This window comes from Osmerus eperlanus, chromosome 7 (assembly GCF_963692335.1).
Source record: "Osmerus eperlanus chromosome 7, fOsmEpe2.1, whole genome shotgun sequence".
Taxonomy (NCBI): domain Eukaryota; kingdom Metazoa; phylum Chordata; class Actinopteri; order Osmeriformes; family Osmeridae; genus Osmerus; species Osmerus eperlanus.
In genome coordinates, this window is record NC_085024.1 from 9541769 (window position 1) to 9551544 (window position 9776).

Consider the following 9776-nt stretch of genomic DNA (forward strand, 5'->3'; position numbering starts at 1 on the left):
GGTTGTTTGCACCTTGTGCTATGCGGAATTAGTTTACTGTAGGAGTTCTTCCAGTCTCAAATACCACCTAAACGCAAAGCTTCCCTTAGCTAATGCGGAAGATGCCGGGCCAAGCACTGATGTAGCGCAGGGGAAGAGTCGTCGTCAAACTACTGTTTGAGTGCAACCGAGGCAAGCCCGTCAGCACAGCTCTATCAGCCAATTGGCTGATACCAGTGTTGCTCACTGCAACGCTGTAGCCTACGCGAGACACACTACAAAAACATCTACTGTACACAGCTGTTTAGGAAGTCAAACGGCGACAGAACATGTTCGGCACTCCCCTTACTTAAATCAAAAGTCTTTCAATAGGTGAAACTATCTGACTACTAACCTGAACTTCATTGCCACAGCCTAAACTTTGCCAATCTGTTCATGAAAATAATTAATTTCAGCCTAAACCGTACAACGGAACGTTAAATCGAATTCAACAAACGCAATCGCTACCAAGACGAACACAGCAGTAGTCTAGTAGGCTACTGTACTGTAGTAGTAGAATTTACCAGGGCAGCTTCTACACACAGGGCTATATCGCATTTTGCGTTGTTACTGACAATGATCGCTACCAGTGAGCTTTTTATGAATGAGCGATTTTCCACTAAATAAATGTCAAGCTTATTTACGTTTTTGGGGGCATATTTTCAGTTAGCAGATGGTACTGTTTGAATCGCGATTCCATCTTCTACTGCCGGTAACGTCGTAGAATAATCTTCAAAGGGGGTTCTTTATTAATTAATTAATGCAATATGAGTAGGCTAAATGCCTGAAAATATCACGAGAAGGGAAAACTTAAAAGGACGTTTAAATCATAGAGATTAGGTCAATTTTACACCGGTCTGCCAAATTTATTCGTTGATTCCGCTATGAGGCTGCCTCTTGCAGGGGAAATGAGAAGACATATTTAATTCTACACTTCACTCGTATTTTCAGTTGTATATGAGCAGCACAAAAAATGCTTTTAAATCTATGTAATCTTTATAAATAATAAGTATGCATTTTTATATAAAATATACAGCTCAATTCATTTCATAATTTTATATTCTGAACAAATGTAATGATCACTACATTACAGCCATTCACGCCATAATAAATGGAAGCTAAGAAAATAAAAGATTCGAGTGGGATTCGATCCCACGAGCAAAAACACATCAATTGTTGTAATCCTTTAGATTACATCGCGAGCTACTGATGCAGGAATTCAGTCACAAATTGATTAACTACGTTGGCCTTCAGGCAACATGTTGTTTTGGTTATTCTGAATCAGCTAGTTACCGTAGACCAGGGGTGCTCAATACGTCGATCGCGATCTACCAGTCGATCTCAAAGGTACTGTGGGTAGATCGCATGACATAAAAAAAATAGACGTCAGCCTATCATCCATCCCGTCAACTTTGGAAGGACATCGCAGATTGCGAGTGTTTCTCGCTGCAGTTGGACGAATCTACGGACGTGAGTGACACAGCAGATGTGCATTTTCATTCGTATGGTGTTTACTGAAATCACTGCAAAAGAGGAGTTATTAACAGTACTGCACATGAAAGAACAGACGCGAGGAGAGGACATATTTCAGTCGTTCAAAAACTTTATCGAGAAAACCCAGCTCCCGGTGTACAAATTGGTGTCTATCACTATGGATGGAGCACCCTCAATGGTTGGCCGCTTGAATGGATTTATTGCCAAGTGCAGGCAGGACGACGCTTTCCCGGACTTCCTGAATTACCACTGCATAATCCATCAGCAAGCGTTGTGCGCTAAAATGCTCAACATGAAAGAGATCATGGACGTGGCAACGAAGATCGCCTGTTTTATTCGCGCCAGATCTCTCCAAAGACGGCTATTCCGTGAACATCTGGAGAAGGCTAATTGCGAACACTCTGAGTTGTTGCTACACACTGACGTGAGATGGCTTAGTCGAGGGAAATTCCTGCAAAGATTCCGAGAGCTCTGTCTGGAGATTAAGGAGTTTTTCCGTGTAGCGGGAAATGCAGAATACAAGCAGCTAAATGACGGCCAGTGGCTGTTAGACTTGGCATTTTTAACAGATCTGACAAACATGTTGAATGACCTTAATCTAGAGCTGCAAGGAAAAGACAAAACAGTGATCAATATGATCAGCTCAGTTAATGCTTTCAAACGAAAGATGCAACATCTCTCCTCAAAGCGCCATGATTTGGCAAACTTCCAGAACCTGGCGTCAGAGCTGGAGTTGCAAGGGAAGGCCTGTGTGCAACTTGACAGTGTACGCTACACAGAGCAGATTGACAATTGTCTGTCAGAGTTTCACAAACGCTTTCAAGACTTTTCTTTGCTCGAGCCAGTCGCTACATTCATGTGCTATCCCTTTCGGGAAGATGCTGAGGTTGATTCACTCGCATAAAAAATTGCAACACTGTTTCACCTGAACTCTTCTGAAGTGGAAGATGAGATTTTGACACTACAAGCCGACATTCAGCTGAAGTCCAGAGCTCATGCACAGTTCTGGAACTTACAGAGTAAATGTGCTACCTCCTTGACTGCATTATTCGGCTCCACTTATTTATGTGAGTCGGCCTTTTCACACATGAAGATCATTAAGTCAAAGTACCGTTCCACCATGACTGATGATCATTTGAAAGTGTGCTTGAGGCTGGCTGTCAGCAGCTACTGTCCGTACTATGCATCCCTGGCTGATTCTATTCAGTGCAAGTCATCAGAGTAAAGTCAGGTAATGACAAAAATGTACATAGTTAATTGTGTTGTACAATATGGGCTCATGCGGGTATGTAAGGTACATCAACATACATTGTAAAAATAAAATAAAAGTTTTGCATTTTTGTAGTAGGTAGATCATTTTGACTTGGTCATTTTATAAGTAGCTCGCATGCTGAAAAAGTGTGAGCACCCCTGCCATAGACACTACCCGAATGTAGGCTACTCATCACGTATTTGTAGTAGCCTGTATATGTAGTTATAATCTACCCGCAACACAGTACTGAAGGTGTCGAATTTATTTGTGACCAGCGTCCAGGAAACTTTGCAAGGTTTCTATGATACATACATCTGTATTTTATGTCAAACAAACACACAACACTCATGTAATGCCATCCTATTGTCTTTATTATGTGAAGCACTACACATGTTTGTATGAAGTACTATAAACAATTATTACATCTCCTTTGAATATCCCTTTTTACAAGCAGGGTCACAGAGGGCTTCACATGTGCCCATAGAACTGCCCCTCAACCAACCTCAATTCTCAAGGAAGACAAGGAAAAACTCCCAGAAAACCTTGGGAGGAGCAATTCAGTGAGGGATCCCTTCCTCCAGAGATGGTTGGTGAAAGAGAGATGCAGAACACAGGTTAAACATAGTTTTACATTAAGAAAAGTGCTGCACAAATAAAAGTACAACTTTTATTTGTTATCAACAGTCACTTTTTGTCGCCGTAGGCTATCACATCTCGTGGCGTACGTATGGGTTCTAAAGTGCGCAGAGAGTACGCAGATTCTCACGCCTTGTGTTTTTTCATAAATCTGAAACTCTGTGTAGAAACACCTGTACACGTTTCTATGCCCATTTTCATGCGTACTCGCCTACATTTGCTCCCTGGTTGTTCGACCCCACCTCCACCACCCCCACTCCACTGCACGCACGCACTCACAGTCACACACATACAAAGAAACACAATATTTGAAAAGCCATGGAATATACAGTCAAATCAAATCCAAACTACCCGTATGTAGTGTAGATAACTGATATTCCTACCACAGCCCTCATCCAGATGTAGAAGTATTCAAGCAAGACAACAGAGACGGCTCTCTGTTTGGTTACCAGAAGGAGTGTGTGTGTGTGTGCGCATCTACCACTCAACCCAGCGACCTAGACCTGACAACCTTTGGCAGGCTGGCCTCACTGGAGTTAGCGGTTTGTTTATAATTTTATAGTGAAAAGGGGTTGCATAGCAACATTGTTTAAAAACAGTAAAAAACTGAAAATAGCAAAAATAAACAGCATTTCTGGCAGTGGCCTCTTGAAGGCTCTGTTCTAACAAAAAGCAAGTTGTTAACCTGCCCATAACACTTGATTTTACACATGCCATTTACTGAAGTAGCTCCTTCTACTCTAGGCTCCTGTGGGAAAAGCCGAGTGAGCGAGAGACAGAGAGAGGGACAAACAGAGAGACATAGATATAGCATATCAAATTATGGTGGGAGTCAAAAAGAGACTCCATGTTTTACAGGTCCAATGCTATCAAGACTACAGTGAGACAAGACTACAGTAAACCAAATCAATGTAACTTGTCTCATGACAGCATGCACATTTGAACTTTCACAATAATTACTGACCACAAATATGTAATTAAATGTGACTTTATGTCTGCAGCATTGTGAGGATTGAAACCTTGTCTAATCATTATCCTGAGATTATACATGTGAATGGGCTGGGGCTGATCAACCAGATGGCTCACCTGTGCACGGCAGACAGGTGTGGTTGCGTCTGTCTCTGGCCTCCACACTACCCAGCTGCCTGCACGGATCTGCTCCTGCAGGGATAGGGGCGACTGTATCCCCACGTCCTGCTTGGAGACGGCTCCGGCTCAACAGCGTGCACACTTCCTGGCCTCCACAAACGCACGCCCTCATGGAGCAAGCATTCCAGTCAGTAATGCAGCCGTGAGACGCAGCAGCAACTCCACTCCCCCTGATCCTCACTACATACACACACACACACCAATACCCAACCTCCACACGCACCCACACTTCCACAATCAGACACTCCCCACACTCAAAATGCTACACATTGCCAAAATGTTAATGTTAACCCAGAACCACCCCCCCACACACACACACACACCCCCAGCCGACACTGCCTTGAGAGCCAGAGCGATGTAATCTTTGAGGAAGGAAGCCTGGTGGTAGCAGGTAGGCCTTGTCGAGATAGAAGCTGGGAGCTAAAGCCACTGCTCACTGAGAACACCTGTGCCATGCAGGTTCTAATCCTGAGGTCAAATTTGAGCAACTAGGAGTAATAGGATTAGAGACAAACTAAGAGGTGGATAGACCATGCCTGGTTTTAGTGACATTTTAAAGCTGTTCAAAACCGTAAAAGGTATTAATAGCTAAAAATAAATAAAAAGTAAACTAACATATTTGTTGGTGTACAGTAAAATAAAATTAAAGCCGGCTGAAGGAGTGTTCCGGAACAAGACTTTGGTTTGTTTACTCTCATGCTGTGTTTCACCCCAATCAAAAACATGTGCATTGGATATACTCTCACAACAAGGTCAATATCGTACCTCAAAATAAAACCTTGCTTTTATTGTTGTGTTTTTGTGGCAGCAGTGTTGTCTTTCATGCACTCGAAATAGGTGCCACTGACACACAATCAATTAGTAAGTATTTGTCTCCGTTGAGACGTCATATCCCGCCACGTGTTATAAGCATCTTCAATATTCATTTGGTTTTGATTTTTCATCGTTATTGAATGTTTTCTTATCCATATTCTTTACAGGTGTATGTTTATAAACAACGTGTAACTTAAGCACAAGGGAGAAGGTGGGTAAGCTATGCAGGACTTTGCTAGATGGCATGAACCCGCCAGGAAGACAGAACGGTTAGTCACAGTTGGAGGCTGACATGGATTGGCCGTCACTTATAGTCAGCCATGACTTCAATTACAGGTGTCGCCAATTCCAGCGGTTAATTAGCGACAATTCACTTCAAATGTATCCGGTTGAACTTCCTTTAACTCCCATAACAAGCTCTTAATTAGATTTTATTAACAGCATTAGCGGTGCGATTCCTTAACATTCTGGAAGAGGAAATGTGCTGCTGATGCGTCAAGTTTGCCCACTTGGCAATGTGGCGTCATTAAAAAAGGGCAGGACGAACCCGTCCGGAGGTTCGTCTCATTAACAAAGCGTGGCTGAGAAGGCAAACGCCAGTATAGTTTACCGACTTTTTCCCTTTCCGTCGCTCTCACTCACTCAGCCACGTGCATATTCCGATGTTTCTCAGTTTAGTCTGCCAACTGCTATGTAAATAACAATTTTTTGTTTCTGTGCCCGCCAAATAAAGTAATGATAGTTTTATTTTCACACGTGGAAATCAGAAAAGTCTTCAATCGCATGCAGTTAGGACGGGCCAGCCTCTGTAAACCAGGCCCACTTTTCATTCTCTAAACCCATATGCAGGGAACTCAGAGCTGTTGTTGATGCCAGTGCTGTGTTAAAGAACTCAGTGTGGTCAAACCAGGCCATGGAGAATAGTGCCTGATAAAAGGCGCCGTTGCAAAGGGTCTCAGAGTGTAGGTCACCGATTGGTCGGGCAATGGCCTCCCTTATTTCCGTGTCCCTGACCCGCATCACTTCTAGGCGTCTGTTCCTCACTTGTCTGCCTTTTCTCACACACTCCTCTCTGGGGGGCATCTCAATAGGCAAAGCTGAGGCCTCGTCCCAATACAGTCCCTGAGCCCTATGCCCAGACATTATGCACTTGAATTCTGAGAAGAATAAGACACAAAGGGTTAGGGTTAGCTAACCCACAAAAAAAACAGTTGGAAAAGAAAACCCTTTAAAAGTTCCACAAGGGCATACATCCATTTCCTTTCCTACCCTGTATACCCTCTCAAAAGGGAAAGACCAGGACAGATGACAGGAAGATGGAGTGTAACGTTGTGAGATCTGACTCCGCAGCTGGTACTGCTGCGGAGTCCAGTACTGGAAGTACTGGACTTGCAAGGATACCATGGCAGAAAAAGCAGAGTGTTGAGTAGGAAAAGTGTGCCAGTTGCCACCATTGAAACCCATCCTCCCATCTCTGCATGATTTGGCCATTTAATTAACCCTTGTGTTATCTTCGGGTCATTCTGACCCATCAGTCATTGTGACCCACCGTCGTATTGCGACAGATTTACCGCATACAAAGACAAAGTGAAGCATTTTCTTTTAACCGTTGGGCTGTCTCAGACCCCCCACATTGCAAAGGTTAAAAGAAAATTATTTTAATTTGTTTTTGTATTGGGTAAAATTGGGTAAACACAACGATGGTTCGTTATGAACCTTTGGGTCATGTGACCCGAAGGCAGCACGAGGGTTAACCTTTACTCAAGCCTGTCACCTAGTGGCATCTTCACTTAAAACAACAAACAGCTAGGCTCTGAGGTTTTCTTCTCTACTCCTCTCGCCTGAGTTGGAGGGAGTTAGGGACTCGAGCAGTTGATGTCGCAACCCCATGTATTTTCTTTGTCAGTGGTTTACGTTTCACAGCTGTGCTTGTGTGTGTGTGTGTGGGGGGGGGGGGGGGGGGGGGGACTGGTTAACCCTTGTGTTCTCCTCGGGTCGTTCTGACCCATCAGTCATTGTGACCCACCGTCGTATTGCGACAACTTTACCGCATACAAAAACAAAGTGAAGCATTTTCTTTTAACCGTCGGGCTGTCTCAGACCCCCCACATTGCGAAGGTTAAAAGAAAAGTATTTTTATTTGTTTTTGTATTGGGTAAAATTGGGTAAACACAATGATGGTTCGTTATGAACCTTTGGGTCATGTGACCCGAAGGCAGCACGAGGGTTAAGACTGATGCAGTGATTTTACCGAAGCTATATAATGACTTTGTTGCTAAATAATGACCCTCTTCACACTGGTGTTTCTCTAGTAGACCCTAAAATGAAAAATGAGTGGAGTTGTGGGAGTGGGATAGGAAGGGTAGGTAGACAGGGGCTATAGGGTTACCTGAGGGCAGGGGATGAGGGAGGTAGGGGGCGAGGGTTGTGGAGGAGGAGAAACCTGCAGGTGTGTAAACTTCTCTGACTACAGACAGATAGGCAACGCACCTGCAGCAACTATCTGTAATCACTCACAGATACATTCAACACCACACACACGCACACACACTGTGTCCTCTCCTCCCTGTACTTTGAGCAATTTTGAACTGTCTTGGGAGTGTAGATGGAGTGCTGTGTGTTGTGTGTCAAGACCCCCTGACCTAGGCGTCTCTGGGCAGGTATGGAGCTTTGTTTGGTGTACCAGTCTGACTCAGCAGAGTAGAGGGCACTTTCACACGGACAGACATAGCAATCAGGGGGCAGTGTTCCAGGACGATGGTTTTGTGATGGTTTTCCTGAGGCCTGTCTAACCAGAAAGGGAGGAGAGAAGACATGGTATTACCACATGCATCCCCTGCAGTAACATCAAGCCATCTGTTTCATAAAAATAAATCCCTAATGCACCTTCTAAATATTAAACATCAGAAGTAATATACTGCAATCATAAACTACCAAATTACAGCATACCAAGACATCTACAGTATTTCCCAATGTTGGCCTTATTAGGAGGAGAAAAAAAAATTGAAAACAAACTTCAGTTCAGAACAACAAAAACCCAGCATGGCCGAACACAGAGTTGTGTCTGGACAGCATTAATGTGTGCCGAGAGGACCCCAAATCCTTAGCCAGCCACAGGGCCACGCTGGAGGAAGAGGAGCAGTAAACATGTATCGCTGGTGTTGTGGCTACACTACAAAATGAAAAATACATAAATAAACCTTTGATGAGATCCTCTCATTTCCTGTCATGAATAGTTTGTTTATATGTGATTGGAGCAGGAGTGAGGTAGGAGGAAGAGCGGACATGTCTCCTTGTCGTGTGGTAAGGGTCGTTCATCCCCGATGGAAAGTTGAAGGGAGAGTGGGGGCATCGCGTGATCATCCTTTTATCCTTTTTGTTGGCTGGTTGAAAGGATTGGTTGTGGTGGTGTGGTGAAATTGGAGAATTATGGTGAAAGCAGTACCCTCCACCCCATCCCCTTGATAAACAGTCAGAAGGGTAGAGTAAAGGCAGAGACAGGCTGCCCAGTCTTTGGAGATGAAAAATGGGCCGGCCACACGTAAACTGTGGTCAGAAAACTCAAGAGCTGCTGACTAGCTGCAGGACGAGGAGGAGGGAGGTGGGGGTCCTGTTATTTGGTCTGGGCTTGGCTGCTAGAGCCTCTTTCACCTAAACATGTAAAAAAAAAAATTTATGGCTGTATTTTGAGTCACCATCTGCATCGTGTAAAGCACCGCTCAGCACCTTCCTCAGAGAAGCCAGCTTATCGAAGACACCCTTCTGATGTTACCAGCATGTGAGGCCAGAACACATCCTACACCATTGACATTTCACTTCGCTCACCCTTTTTTTATACCCCTTTACATTTTCTGCCTGTTTTACAACCGAGTCGATAGCTACTGGTTGGCAGTACAGTCTCGGATGAATCTAAAGCCTTTCTTTACGCAGGGGGAGTTCACCCCCCCCCCACCCCAAACACATCCAGTTCAGAATACCACCCTCATCCGATGGCTCATGGAACAGACACTCAGACAGTTCCATTTCATACAACCTGGAAAAGGCTTAGCTCTTGGCGACCACAAACGTCATGCTTACGCACACACGCATGTCAAACCAGGCGAGCCAAGAATGTGGCATCACTTCCCAGAGAGACACTTAACAAAACAATGAACTTGGCAGGTCGATTTGTAAATGGAAAAACAATGAATCTCGATCCTAGCTATGATAACAATTGGATGTAGGTATCTCTGTTGATGGTTCGCTGTCCTAATTCTCAGTTTTATGAACTTATAAGGTTTGGGAATGTAGATATCTTGTGAAAATCAGCGCTGAAAGAGGAAACCCTATCCATAAGCGAGCAGTACCAGATCTGACCATTCTGAAACCTTTGATAAATGTGTGTGACAAGGCAGCATTGTTCTATTACAGTCAC